Below are 15,950 nucleotides of genomic sequence, written 5' to 3'. Positions count from 1 at the left end.
TTATGCACATAACATTTCAGAATAAAATACCAAGGTAATTTACCCTCTCTTGAACAAAATCACCTCAGATGCTAAGAATGAGATCAACTAAAATGATTCCAAGGTTTCTACATGTCAGGTCTTGACGAGTGGGTAACTCAATGGTCGATGTGAATTGTTGTGTTCACTTGAGGACTTACGCAAATGTTTGGATTATCATGAAGATGTGGAATAGGTGTGCTGACAACTTAAGATTTATCAATATGGCTCTGGATTTACTTCTTACTAAAAAATGGGCAAAACGAATAGGGTTCAGGAAATCTATTCTAAGCCTAGGAATGTAGGAAATGATGAATAGATCTAGTGGAATCAAACTAGGCGAGGTCTCACAAACAGGTATTGACACAAGCTTAGTGCAATCGTCTAAGGTATACTTAAAGATTTTCAGGCTATCACCATCAAACGTTGACACCATCCAAGTTGATGCTTGTCAAGGGACGCGTAATAGTTGAAGTTAAGCTTACTCAAATCTCCAGTTGACCACACAAGGCGCACTTACTAGTGGCAAAAGGCTAGTGGTATAGATTAAGGATTCCACACAAATATATTCAACAAATCTTTCACTCAATCTAACATACATGAAAATAAATTCTAATCTAACTTGGAGGAATTGAGAAACATGAATGCAAAGACAACACTTGAAGAGCAAAATCACCAACAATTGAACAATGATTATGATTCAAATAGCTGCAGCATATACTAACAATTCTACAAAAACTCTCTCTTACAAATGAGAGACAAAGAGCATATATAGAGTCTCTTACAAAATGGATGGCCAAGATTGATACAATATCAACAACCAAGATCATGCCAACAAAACCCTAGAATTGCCCTAATTAGGGTTTACATCAAAAATGGCGCCACCTACATATGGGCCAATGAAAAGATACCTAGTCATCAAATAGGGAGTCTTCTAGAAGATTCCTCCCTACATCTCTCTCTCTCTCTCTCTCCTAGCAAACTCCAAGAATCTAGCCAATACAGAATCTAACTCCTCCATGGAAATGCTAGGTAAGGTATCATGCTGCAAATCAATCACGTCCAATGAAACCGAGCAAGCATCCAAAGTGTTCTCCCAATCTAGCATGAGCTTCTGTGAACTATGAACATGAATCAACAAAGAGACCAAGTCGTCTATCTGACTCTTCTTCAAAGAGACCAACTGGCAAAAATATATAAAATCTCATCGTCTCTTAATTCGGCTAAGTGTAAACCACTAGCATCACTAACATCAACACCCAATACTTCCTCAATCGAAGCAAGCATCTTCATCTGAATGTCCTGAATCAATCCTTCCATCTCCATACAACTCGACTGGGCGTTCTCATAAGTTGATTTCTTCACAACTAATGAACAATACCAGCCATGGAAATCGTATATGTCTCCACTATGCACAATGTTCTCGCTGACCAAGGTGGAATTAGGAATCTTCTTCAAAGCCTGGATGCGTGGAATAGTCTTCTCTTGAATAGTCCGGAATTCCTGCCAAACTCCCTTCAAATACTGGATTCTAAATGCGAGCCCTGTTGTCCTATCATATGCATGGACAAACAAAGTAAGGAAATCATATGCCTGCTTTCTTGTATTCTCAATCCAATTTTTCCAACTCCAAGAGTGTATCTCTCGCTGCCTCATAGTGTGAATGCATTCCATGGTCAACTGCAATAGGGGAAATAAGGGTGGGATTTTCACGCCTTATCCCTGCATTATACTCTCTAAGTCTGATATTCTCTTCTCTGTATTTTCCTTTCTCTGCAATCTCTCTGTCTAACCTTGCATCGATTGCCTTGAGGTTTTTACCAACCTCCTGAAATTCTTGCTTTCTGGATTTACGACCAAGGGCAACTGAAGTGATCTGGAAATCCATAGGACTAGCAATATATGTCTTCACGCCTGCAATAGGAACAACAATCCACATTCCTATCTCACCTCTAGCTATGTGCGACAAAATCTCCGCTCTCTTGGGTTCTTTCTCCTTAGCACTCTTAGGTAGGTAGTCATCAAAGTCGTCAATAGGTTGTACCTCTATCATTTTCTTACTTTTCTCCATACTTCTCATCAGCCATTCAGGAATAGCGGCCATCTCCATACCATCATCGAGACACAATTCTCGATCAAGTCCTCTCAATGCCCAGATAACATCATCATCATCATCAGGAATATTCCTGGTCCAATCGTATACCTCATTTCCCAAACTAACTTCCAAAAGGACAGTAGGGGATCTCAGCTGATCATCATTCTCATTTGGAGGTGCAGATGTCGATGTGGCATGTAACTCTTGAATATTCCCTGGTAGTATCACTGTGTTGGAACATTGCTAGGTCTCCTTGTTTTGCTCTATTACTTCGATCACTTTGATTGATCAGACACTGAGAGGTGGCGAAGGAATGATAGGTGGAGGAATGGTGGTATTTTGTTTCTTCTACACCTCCTCAATCTTCTTCCCTCTAACCTTGACTTCTCCTGGCGTGTTCTTCACTTCGATCACTTTGATTGATCAGACACTGAGAGGTGGCGAAGGAATGATAGGTGGAGGAATGGTGGTATTTTGTTTCTTCTACACCTCCTCAATCTTCTTCCCTCTAACCTTGACTTCTCCTGGCGTGTTCTTCCTTCTCTTGGGAGCTTGACTCTCTTCGTCTGCATGAATCCTGACATTACTGATAGTCCTCTGATCATCCTCGAAAGCAGACTCTTTTGGCTTCATCCTTTCATAAGTGAAGGGAACACCCATATCAACTAGCTTATTCATCTGTATATCTACCCATGCATGAGAGAAACTCGAGACCTCTCTCATCAATACATTCAGGTCAATCTCTTCTGACTCTGACCAATTAGGCAATAAGATTGCCTTCTTCATTTCACTCTCATATTGTGGATGCTTATGATCTCTGTTATCTAACACTAGATCAGGAATCAGGAAAAGTCAACACTTCCTCATGAAATCCACTGACATTCTAGACCACATTCTTCTCTTCACTATTTGCTCGTCCATCAAGTTGTCCCAATAATCTTCTATGTCTACTTTGTAAATGAACTTCTCTCCCCTAATCCTTCCAACTTTCTTGTCTTGATCAAATCTTTCTTTTTCTTATATGTAGCAAATCGATAGAATGCAAGCTCCTCACTTGTAGTGCTGGCGGCTATAGTAGACTGGCAAACCTTTGACGTCTTCCAAATTGAAATAGGGAATGTCATGTTTTTCCTATGCTTCTCTGTTTGAATGACATCGAACTCTAGAAGTTGTCTCACCACTTCCAACAAGATCATTTTGTCGGTTGGATACCTAGAAAGTCTGTAGGGTTCAGATTGAAACCCATGAATCCTAAGGTACGTGAAAGTGGGAAACTGAATATACCACGATCCATATTTTTCTATTAACTCTGTTGCCTCCTTGGACAATCTTCTGTGGATTCTGCCTTGCAGCATCCGTGTGATGTACATAGTGAATGCATCATTCACTCTCTTATAGTCTTCAATTCTATACATGCTCAGCTGGGGATAGCACTCATGACTCCTGAATTGTCCTTGCCCATTTCCGAGTTCACCCTTGCATATCAATCCTCTGTATGAAACAAACCGTGCAAGCAGGTATACCAGGTAAGAAGTCATGGCGAATGACTTGGACCGCTCTACATTCCTTAGCTGAAAGTCCAGATTGTCACTTATAATCTTAGACCAATTTACTAATGTTCCTCTAAGACAATCCTGGATGAAATAGAACATCCATCCATCGAATATTGCTCCCTGCAGCATCCCCATCACTCTGTTGAGTAGGAACATTAAATCACTATACTCCTCTTTGAAGTCTATGCACATGAGTGTCTTGGGAGCCTTGGAATGATGAGACCTAGGCTCAATCATCCACTCTTTGTTTATCATATTCTTGCATGCACCCATCTTCTTCGTGTATCTTTCTGTATATTCATCCTTGGTCACATCCTTCATATCTGTTCCGCGTGGAATTCTGAACACCTCAGCGATAGCATCCTCAGCAAGGTAGGCAATAACAATGCCCTTAAGATTTTTGATCATTCGCGTGAGCAAGTCATAGCATCTTGCACACTCTAGGATAAGCTCACTGCACTATATGGACTGTAGAAATCCATCAGCATGAAAAATACCACTCTTCATAATGTTCGCATATGCTGGGGAAGGAACCTGATTTCCGACTCCGAACATCCATTGTCGCATATGGTCCAAGTATAGGAAATGCATGTTTGTATCTGTGATCTCCTTCCATCTGGATGAAATCTTGAGCTCTGGATAGAATCCAGTCTCCAGCATCTTTAGTAGTTCTTTCCTTTCCTTAAATCCGGTTTTTGACATCGTACCTGTACGAAGCTTGAAGTTAGACTTAGGAAAATAAATAATGCTCTTGATAAAATTCCTAACTTTCTAAAGATTTTAGCTAATTAGAGCATTAAGTCATGAAAATAATCCATACTCTTGGTAGATTTCGACAATTAGATTCAAAGTGTGACAACGCTAGGGCATGGAAACCCTGTATAAAATTTATTAATACCTCCGTATGCTTAGAAATCATGCAAACTAAAATGCAAAGGGGTATACCGAATCAACGATGACAAAGGAAAGGTGTGAAAGGTTGTGTTTTCACCCAAGGTATGTCTAAAGACACCTTCCACGGTCAACAATGGAGGTCAACAAGTCTGAAGGCAGCCTGCAACTAATAAATTAACTTCAAAAAACATGTTGCAATCCTTCAAAAATATGCATAAACTTGATAAAAATCAGTCTTGATGATGAAAAATTAATTTGGGAAACATAGTGAATCGAAGTAACAGAACTGAACTGCCCCCTCCATCTCAGCAAAAAATTGTCGTGTGAATAACAACTGCCCTGCCCGAACCCCCTCTCCTAGAGGTCGTGCCACACCCCCTACTGGCAGCCCGCGGGTTCCACGTGGTACCTGGCCAAAAGACACTGCATAGCCGGCCTCTTCCGTACCAGGGGTCCCTGTCTCCACCTCTACTTCGGCCAACTTCGAGAGTCGGAAAATAGTGTCCCCTTTGGAACACCACGATATCTCCTCGGACTCCACACTCTCGTGTGCACTACTCTCTGCCTGTCCTGAATCTATGTCACTGGCCGACACCACCACCGGAACCTGCCTTCTTCTCTTCCTACTGGTCTGACCCTCTCCACCAACCGTGAGTGCGTCCAACTCTGTCCAATAGAAAATAGCTGGCTGTAAGGAATCAATGCAGTCTCGTGGTCGCCACCCTATGAGATTGGCTGGTACTTGTACTCGTACGGAGTCCAAAAACAACCTGATGGCATGGTACGGCATGTAAAAGACTTTGTGCTTCAGCATCAGGAAATCGTGGGCTCTATCCGATAACAAACTCGCCCAATCATATACCGTACCTTTCTTCAGGCCCTGCATCAGTGCAATCATAGGTACCGCTGCATCCGACGCCCTACTTGCGCCAGTTAATCGACTCTGCATCAAATCGAGCAAGCACTGCCAGATGCCAGGTTTCAGGAATGTTTTCTTTAAATCTCTGCCCTGTCGTGCTAGAATCCTTGCCCAGTCGGTTGTCGTCAAGTCATCCCGGCACATTTCTTTTAACAGTTGCGTTTTTCATTCTCGAGACATCTTCGTTGCATTTTTCTCAATCTCTCTCCCTTTATCCGGGATACCAAAAACCCTCTCAAAATCATTCGGATTGAAAGAAACTATGATATCTGTATGTTGAAACTTAAATGACGACGCACGCAACTTTGGATCATAGGTTTTGATCATAGTGCGCAAGCATGGTTCAAATTCCTTAATAGAAAAGATGGGCATTTGTACTGTGTCATGGACACGTGCTTTGGCAAGGGCTACTTTAACCTCAATGTCGGCTGGGGTTAGAGCCGTTTCCCACCATTGTCTGCACGTACTACCAGTTAGTCCCTCAAATGTCACAGTGTCTGGCATGACTTTGTGTGTGCATGCATCCTACACCACGGCCTTCCTCCGGTTCGCATCGTGTTGGTCACCCATTGAATCCTTTTCGTGTTGTCCTCTTTGCTTCCTGGGATTCTTGTAGCCTCGTTAGCCAATCTAATTTCTTCAACCTTCTAGTTGCCTGCTCCATCGACTGAATTTTGTTTCCTACCTGGGGTTCAAATGCTAACCGTTCCCAGTGTCCTAACTGTCTTTTTTGCCAATTCCGATATGGTTGTACGGCTGCCTTAGTGTGTACAGCGTGGCAAATTTTGCTCTTGTACGGTTGCAGGATGTTTTGACTTCTTTCCTTGATTATGCTCACGTACTATGGTCGATTCCGCTCCTCATGTATAGTGCTGGATGAAATGGTGTACGAAATATGCACCTGGTAATCAAAACATCTGTCAATTCAAAACCGTACGGACCTTTCTCTTTCCCTGCGGATCGACTAATTTGCCATCGTACGGCCCCTTTGCCTTCTTTTGACACCAATGACCATAAGGGTCGTACGATATTGCACGACTTTTTTTCTCTTTCCTATCACTTGTGTTCGTACCAAACTGTACGGAATTGTTTCGTACTAAAATGTCTGAGTCCGTACGGTGTCCTCCTTCCTGCAACTTTATACGGAATTGTTCCATACTAACAAGTAATTCCGTACTGAATTGTTATGTACCGTACTAAAACTAGTAATTTCGTCGACCTGGCAATGCTTTCCGTCGACCTGGTAATGATTTCCGTACGGAAATTTCCTTCTCACTGGCCCCAATCCTTACGGAATTAAGACTGTTATTTTGCCATTTCCAATGTATGTCACACTTTATTTTCCTTCATGTCTCCACAGACTAAGTCCCATTTTAATACTTGCCAAAATTAAAAACATTTCTTGTAAAAGAAATATCAAAAAAGTTTTGTTTTGGTTTTTTTTCAAAAATTTTCAATTTTTTCAATTTTCACGGTCTGGGTGTTCCCGTCGTTCCCGGTACACCTTTAATTTCGAGTCGTTGACTGCATCGGGTATTTCCTCGTTGTCGAGCGTCCACAATTTAATGGCTCCGTTCACGCCGACTTCGCGAACCTTAAATGGACCCAACCACTTTATCTTGAACTTGCCAGGCTTTATTTCATTGCGTCCGTTCAACTTCAGCACAAGTTGTCCTGGAGTAAACTACATTCTTCGCAGGTGTTTGTCGTGCCACGTTTTCCGCCTCTGTTGTGTCGTCTCTGTCTCCCACTGAGCCATCATTCGTCACTCATCCAATTTGTTCAAGGCGAACAACCGCTCTCGGAGACTCCATGTCGCCTAGTCTGTTGTCAATGGCGCCAGAAGACTCGGCACCATGAATTCCACTGGCACCATCACTTCCTGCCCGAACATTAACTGGAAGGGGGTCTGTCCTATGGTGACCTTATACGTCGTCCGGTACGCCCACAGTACCGACGGTAAGCGTTCCTCCCAATCTTCCTTCTCCACTCTGCAAGACTTGTAAATCACAGAGACGATTATTTTGTTTGTCGCCTCAGCTTGCCCGTTTGCCCGAGTATAGTAGGGGCTTGATAAGGAGTGGAATATCTTGAACTCCCTCGTGAGCAACCGGATTATGTGATTGACAAAATGTCCTCCCCGGTCACTCGTCAATTGGATTGGAGTCCCGTACTGTGTAATGATTTGCTCGTAGATAAACCTTGCCATACTGACGGCCGAATAGTCTGGCAGAGCCCGTGCCTCGACCCACTTGGTCAAGTATTCTATGGCCACCACGATGTATCTGCACCGTCGGGCTCAACTTGCCTTCAAAGGTCCGATGAAATCCAGCCCCATCGTTCAAACAGTTCCTGGGCATTGGACGGGTTGAGGGGCATAAAATCCCTCTTCAGCGGCCTCCCCGCCCTGTCACAACTCGTCACCCACTCCCGGGCGTCATTATGCAATGTCGGCCACCATAGCCCTGCCAATAGAACTTTCCTCTCCGTGGTGTCGAGCCCCATGTGCCTCCTGTCGGGCCTTCATGTGCTTCGCGTAAAACACCTTGAATTTCTTCCTCCGGGACACATCGTCGTAGGACCTGGTCAAGTCCCATTTTATACAAAAGGCCATTAATGAGTTGAAACCTCTTACTCCTTAGTACGAGATTCCTTCACTCCCTTGGTGGCATCTCTCTAGGGAATTGTGATGTCGAAAGATATTCCGCAATGCTTGTCTACCAGGCAGGAAGAACGGCAATGCGGAGTAAGTGGGTTCCCGGGAAGTCTTCATTTACTCCTTTCGTCGGTTCCCTTGACTTGATTCTAGATAGCTGGTCGGCTATCACATGGCTTTTCCCAGGTTGTACAATAATGCTGAATGTAAACTCCTGCAGCAGCAGCAGCCATCGGCTGATTCGCCCTTGAATGATTGGCTTATTCACCAGGTACATTTACGCCTGGTGGTCCACATAGAATGTGAACGGCGTGGCCAAAAAGTAATGTCTAAACTTCTGGACGGAGTACACCATCCCCAGGGCTTCCCTCTCTGTCGTACTATAGTTTTTTTCCGCCTTTGACAGGAGTCTGCTCGCGAAGTATACCAGGTGATCTAGCTCGTGATCGCAAACCTGCGCCAGTGTGGCCCCTATGGCAAAATTTGATGCGTCGATGTGTACATGGAACTCTTTGTCCCAATTCGGATATGTCAAGATTGGCGCACCTACCAACCGTGACTTCAATTCTTGGAAGGCTTCTTCCTGAGTCGTCCCCCATGCGTACCGTTCACCTCTCCTCGTCAGCTTGTCTAGAGAGCATTACTTGAGCAAAAATTTTGATAAACCGCCTGTAATACCCTATGTGTCCTAGGAAGGATTTGACTCCTGTGACATCTATCTGTGCCTCCATTTCCACTATCACCCGAACCTTGTCTGGGTCAATCTTGTGTCCAGCCTTACACACTATGTGTCCTAACAACTTCCCTTGAGGCACCATGAATCTGCATTTTTGGGGATTGAGTGCTAGGCGCGCTCGCCTGCATCTCTCCATGCATTCGCAAAGTGCGGCCAGATGTGCATCCTCGTTACTGTAGATGGACCATTCGTCAAGGAACGCCTTGAAGTTCCCTACTGACATCTTGTCAAATATGTGAAGGATTATCTGATGGAATGTCGTTGGCGCGTTACATAACCCGAACGGCATTCGGTTGTACGCGTACACGCCATCTTCCAGTTCAAAGGTCGTTTTTAATTTGTCCTCTTCGGCAATGGATATCTGGTTATACCCAAAAAATCCATCCATAAATGAATAAATTTCATGACCGGCCACTTCCTCCAAGATGCTATCCGTAAATGGTATTGGAAAGGGTCCTTTATGGTGACCGCGTTAAGGCATCTGAAATCCACGCAGATTCGGATCTGGTTTGCCTCCTTTTTAAGGGATATCACTATGGGCGACACCCACTCGCTGGTCTGCACTTTAAAATAATCTCGGCTTCGAGCATACACTCGATTTCATCATTCACTCTCAGCATAGTTTTTATTCATTTTGTATGGCCTCTTCCGTACAGGTACGACCCCAGGTACGAATGGAATTTGGTGTACGCACAATTCTGGCAGCACCCCCTTGAGGTCCTTGTACGTCCAAGCAAATACATCCTTGTATTCCATGAATATTTTAAACGCGGCAGCTTTCAGTACTAGATTCTAGTCGTCGCCAACCAGGATGTTCCTTGACTCTGCTTCCGTGCCGAGGTTTGTAGGTTTTACGGACTCTTCATACCAGATTGGTTTCGTCATGTCAAACCTATGTGCTGGTGCCTTGTTGACAAGAGCATCCCCTTCCGTGTATTCCCCGTACGCTGGCGGAAATTCATTTCGTCCGGCTCCTCGTCAACCTGCAACATGTTGCACCCATATAGCAGCTCGTAGTCTTCCATTTGCCAGTGGAAGAGCCCATTAAGGGAATTGGTCTCATCTATCGAACATCCTTGGATTCCCAAGACGCCTTCCTCATCCAGTTCCGTTTCGTACTTTCCTTCGTCAACTCCGCCCTCGCCATCTGATTCCAATTCTGACACGAGTTCTTCACTCACGAGTTGTGTTTTCAGGTCGACAATAAATTTTCGCCCGACTTTCTCCATGGACAGCGTGTTACGCTTCCAGATGTGATTCGCTTTGGCCGCCACCAACCACCCTGAGCCTAGAATGGCGTCGTATCCTTTCTTCGCGAGCGAAATCACCACAAAGTCGAGGACAAATGGTTGTGTCCCAACGGTCACTTGTTGCACCATGAGCGTTCCAAGAGGTTTCATACCATCTTGGTCCGCTCCTAGTAAGTTGAAGCTTGACGGCCACAGTGTCGGCTTGCCAAGCTTCTTCCAAGTTTCTTCCGGAAGCACATTCACTCCCGACCCGCCGTCGACAATGGTGTCAGTCAAAATGGTGCCAAGTATTCCCATTTCTACCACCGTCGGGTGCCGACCACTATATAGTGTTAGGACCAATGGGTCTATTGGTGTTCTGCCAAGAACATCCGTATTCCGAGTCACCCAACTCTATGGAGTTACTTGCACCATACGTACGAGTGTTGTACGTAATTGCGGCATCGTTTCCAGGAGGTCCTTCATCTTCACAGGTACTTCAATCTGCAGCATTTGATTCAGGATATTTTCCTCAGCCTCAGAGCGGGAAGTACTTGCCGCTTCCTGAGTGTTCCCTTGTGCCAACATTTCCTTCGCCACTTAAGCCTTCGCCTCCAACGCCCGCTGCTTCTTCGTGCAAGGGTCCGGGTATGTGGCCTTCTTTGCCCGTGACCATGTGATTGCCAATACCCATTCCTTCGTCCTGTAAATGTTGAGCAGGTTCACTCCAGACTTTAGGCAAGTTCCATCATCGCGGTTGCCAAGCCCACACCATTTGCATAGTTTTTGTGGAGTTTCTTCTGAGGTCCATTCGCTTGCAAAGTGGCCCCATTGAGTGCAGGCTCGACATAGGATCATTGGCCGTCCCTTCGCATCATATTGGATCTGGCTCCTATTATTATTGTTATTATTGGTCTTCCCCCCTCGCTGGTTGTTCCGGTATCTGCCAGATGAGGCATTATTGTTGGCCGTTTGCGAAGTTCCAACGGCCGACTGCTCTTGCGTGAAGAGAACTTGTTGGCTCCTCGTTTTCATATTGTAGGGACATTCCTTTGTCAAATGTCCAGCAATCTGACAAATGTCGCAGAAAGCCTTCTTGGGGCAGGACCCATTGGTGTGTCTGTCACTCCTACACTACGTACACCACAGGTCATTTTCTTCAGTCTTACTTGTAATCCCCTTCATGGCTTTGAATTCCTTCAGCATTTGCTCCATATCCTTTTGGAGCGCGTGCACCTTTTTACTCGATTCGCCACCGCTGCTACTTTCCCTGACAGAGTTTTTGTCATCGTCGGATGAGGATTTATTACTTTTCTTCTTCTTTGACATTTTGTGTTCGCTCTCCAGGTCCATCGCCCTATTATAGGCGTCGTCATATGACATCGGGGGTACAATTTTCATCTTCTTCCGTAGGGAGGATTTCAACCCTTCAACGAACCATCGTTTCTTCAATCCATCTGCCGGTTGGCTTTCCATTTTACCCAGCAATTCTTTCAGCCTCTGGCTGTATGCCCGTACTGTCTCCTTGGTACCCTGTTTGGTACTGTATATCTTAGCTACGATTTCATTGTCATCACGGAGCAACCGAAACTCCTCCTTGAATTTCTTTTGTAGATTGGCCCATGTGGCCACTTTTTGCTTGTCAACATCGGAGTACCAATCTATGGGAACTCCGCATAACGTGGCTGGGAACTGCTGTACCCAATCATCCTGGTCCGTCACTCCGTTGGCGGACCAAATAGTTTCACATGTACGGCAATGTCGTACGGGGCCTTCCTTGTCGTCCCCTGTGAACTTTGGCAATTTTTGTTTACTTGCCATCCCTCCTTTGGGTTTTGCTACTCCTACACCTCCTGCGCCTACGCCTACCGAACCTGTGCCTACTGAACCTACGCCTCCCGAGCCTACCCCTCCGAACGTTGGTGCTACAGAAACTAGCACGGTAGTGCCCGTCAGGTTACTTTGACTGGCAGAGTTTGATGACCCCGAACCGAACAAGTTACTTCTCGTACCGTGCCCTTGTGTCTCCCGGACACCTTTGGCTGCAACGGTACCCTCAGTCTCCCTGTTTTCGGTCTCGGTTCTCCTCTCCCTCCTGGTCTCATCTTTTCTGAACGGTGTGTACGGGTCCACCGTACTTCCGTCGCCAATCTCTTCCAATGTGACGGACAAATCCCCCGACCGTTTCCTCGTCGTTTCGATTTGCACAGATTCTTGGTCCTTGCCAGAACCATGGCTGCCACTTTCACCACTTCCTTCCTCAGCGACCTTTTTGAATCTTCTCCTTCGTTCGGCTTGTTGCTCAAGAATTAGTGCTCGTTGGGCGGCTTTCGTGTCCCCTGCGTATTCTTTTTGGTATTTGTCTTTATTTAACAGATTGGGCATTAATTCTACTCTTTCTTCATGGGTTAAAACAAGACATCAAATTAAAAAAAAAAAAAAAAAAGAGAACACTTTTATTACTTCATCCCTCGTCAATAATGTATGTCACTGACATACTCATTACAATGGGGGTGTTCTTATTTATTCTCTCTGACCGTCAGAGTTCATGTATTGCGCTCATCTTTTTGGCGCTCCCTAAATTCCCGTAGAATTTGCTACCGTTGGTTCTCTCAGTAGATGTCTTCCCTTCGGTTCTCGAGAGCCAAAAATCCTTGTGCCAAAAGGTTAGGCAGTTCGCTCATCAACCGATTCATAGCGGGGCTTACTCCGAGCGAACTCCACACAACATCTTCTGGGAAATCTTCGGCAGTGGCTTCCCTCCGTACGTGTGTTTCGATTGCTGCCTGTAGGATGCAAGAGAAATCCTTCGTGTGTGTCTTTCCCCCCTCGAACAATTCTTTGAGTTCTCTGTCAAGGTCACTCGTTCCTTCTGGTAATGGTTGTCCCATTATCCGTTTGCCATGTAGTACGTCCTTTTCCCCATTGCTCCCAGGTTTTTACTTAGGCAACGGCGCCAGTTTTTTTCCCCGTAGGGTGTCAAGTTAAGACATTGCATAAATGACAGAAGTACACATAATATATGGAACTCACAAGTGTTCTAATGATTCATAATAAGCCAGTACATACAATGATAGCAATATGTTCGACTACAATAGCATGTCCAAAGACTGGAAACAGATACAATATAAAGGAGTTCGATCAGTTACCCGGTGCCAACTGCCAACAACCGACGGGTTAACTACCGATGCTAACACAATTTACCTTACTGCTTAATTACCCGACAACTGTTAGATCCTTCTCTTGTAATTCCTTATCTAAGTTGGCAAACTCCAGACATATTCATAAATATAACATCATTAATTGCATTTTCAAAATACTTTAGCACCCAAAACATGAACTAAGACACAACGCAAACATTATATGGATCTCCTCCTAGTTGTAGCAACAGAGACATCAATGCAAAGATATGTAGAGCATTTTTCAGACCAATCCCGACAGCTAGTCAGACTACCAACAAATTGTAATTACCAACAAGACCAATTGCAACACAAGGGACTTGAAAAGATGGGAATGAAACGTCCACAGAGCATACATACTATGTTTAACTCCACATGACCATATCAACAAATTCAGAGAAATGCAGAGCATTCTTCTAGCTTGTCTTCAACATACATCTGGCTAATAATAATAAATTCAACATTATATCAGAAATGATTGAATTTACTTATATATCAAAGCACATACATTCATAATTCATGAAAGATGTTATATTAATGACACAATCTTAATCTTTTGCTACTGCCTTTGGAAGGATAGGTTGGTTTGTGTAGGGAAATGTGGAGTAGTTCCATCCTAAAATAGGTGAGCCCTAAGAGGTGATATTGACGGGTGTTCATGAAACCCTTGGGCCAATTGGTGGTATTGATGGGTGTTCATGAAACCCTTGGGCCTACTTGTGGAGGTTGTTTTCAAGTGCCCTATGATAGCAAATCCCCATCCTCCATTAGGGTTAGGAAAGGAGTAAGGATGAGGTCTAAATATAATAATTATTAATGGTATTATGAACAATGAATTGTCTCTAGCTTAATAATCTGAATTAGGGCATAATAATGTATAATGATGCTTGTAAAACAGGATGTCCCTAGCAAGGGACATTACAATTGGTATCAAAGCTATATCCTGCCATCCCGTGAAAGTTAATGCAACATAGCCAAAGGGCACAAACAGCCTTAGAAAGGGAAAGAAGGAAACCAGCAGCAAATCCTAATCCCACTCAAAACAATAACATGGGTGAACCAAGAGAGAAGGATTTTAGAACATTCATGGAGATGACAACCAAAGCATTAATGGACGAAAATGAAAGAACCCAAGGACTTATACCGGCCCTACAAAACATGAGTAATTCAATTTATAGTCTTAACACCAATTCCTCAAATGGGAGGGACATTGGTTCAAACCATTCAGAAAACAATAACGGATACTCTACACCTAGGGTACCCAAACCTCCTTTCCTACCCAGGGAAGATATCCCAAGGGAGGAAGAAGAAATTGACCCTTCCACAAACAGCACCGAAGCAATTGCTAGAGCTTATGTAAACCTTGACCCGGAGGTTAGCGAACTTATAACATTTAGGGAATTTTGTGAAGCCAAGAGACATGAGGTACCTAGGAAAGAAAAGAGGCAACAAAATAAGGACTTGAGACATAAGGTGAATGAAGTAACACTTCCAAACATAAACAGATCAGATAAAATCTCAGCCCATGCCTGGTTGCAAAAGTTGAACACCTGTTTTACCCTTAGCCCAATGACAAAGGAGGATGCAGTCCAATTTGCTATCCTACATTTTGAGGGATTGGCCCACAATGGTGGTACCATGGAATCCACACCCAAGAGCACCAAAATATAACTTCCTATGATGAATTCTCACAAAAGCTTATTAAAAGGTTTGATATAAAACACACCCAACAAGAATTTAAAAAGCTGACTCAGTTGAAACAGCAAGAAACAGTATAAAGTTACCGTTGTCACAAAAGTTTGCCCGCTTGATGAACAACCTTGATCATCAACCTTGTGACACATTGAAACAGCCTCCAAGTGCGGGAGCTTGCATAATTGAGGTTGAGTCTCCGGAGAAGGCCGGCTTGCTTATCAATCTGATGCAAGTGTTGGTCTAACCCAACACATATAAATCCTAATCTATTGATTTGAGGGGGAAAAGGGGAAGGAGGAATGCTTGAAAGGGAAAAGGTTTGCACCTGGATTGAATATGTGATCTTCCCTGCCTATAACTGCACAAAACACCAATAGGACTACTCAAAGCATGCACAAAATCCTATCCTAATTAGCTTCCTAAGTGAAGAGTGAAGCTTGGTATTCTTAAAAAATGGCAAGAGGAACTAAAATAGTTCACAAGTGACATCCAAAGAGAGATTAACACAGTCATAAACAACTCAGGTAAACAAATAAGAATGCATTCAAACAATAAGGTAAAAGCATTACACAAATTGTAAGAATTGAATGAAAGCAAAATAAGTAAATTCTATTAATGCAAAGCCTAAGCAATTTTACAATTATAGAAAAACATGTATTCTATAAAAGAAAAGAAGAGAAGATCCCTGTAACAGGGTTACAAAATTGTCTTTATAGTTCAGGCATAACTGAAATTGAATCACAGTTAAGAAACCCTAACCCTAGCTAGGGTTAGGTTACAAAATATCAGAGAGGAGAAGCAATTCAACAATTTGATGTGATCTGAATTTATCATAGCCTCTGAGAATGTCCTCTCATCTGGGAAGAAACAACAAATCCCTGTGTTCAATGCATCTCTATGGCATTTGCAGACCAAGAAAGTCTCCATTCTGCATTAAATGGGCACAAGTGCCGCCTGGAATCCTCTTTAGGGTCAC

General features: G+C 43.8%; 1 protein-coding gene across 1 annotated transcript in view; it reads right to left on the bottom strand.

Moving 5' to 3' along the window:
• Positions 1–15,950, bottom strand: part of LOC131068311 (uncharacterized) — a 143,732-nt gene that overhangs the window by 103,335 nt on the left and 24,447 nt on the right. The gene's annotated exons all lie outside the window — the stretch shown is intronic.

Source organism: Cryptomeria japonica, chromosome 11, assembly GCF_030272615.1.
Source record: "Cryptomeria japonica chromosome 11, Sugi_1.0, whole genome shotgun sequence".
In the NCBI taxonomy this organism is placed as follows: Eukaryota; Viridiplantae; Streptophyta; class Pinopsida; order Cupressales; family Cupressaceae; genus Cryptomeria; species Cryptomeria japonica.
This window is presented reverse-complemented; position numbering and strand designations above follow the sequence as displayed.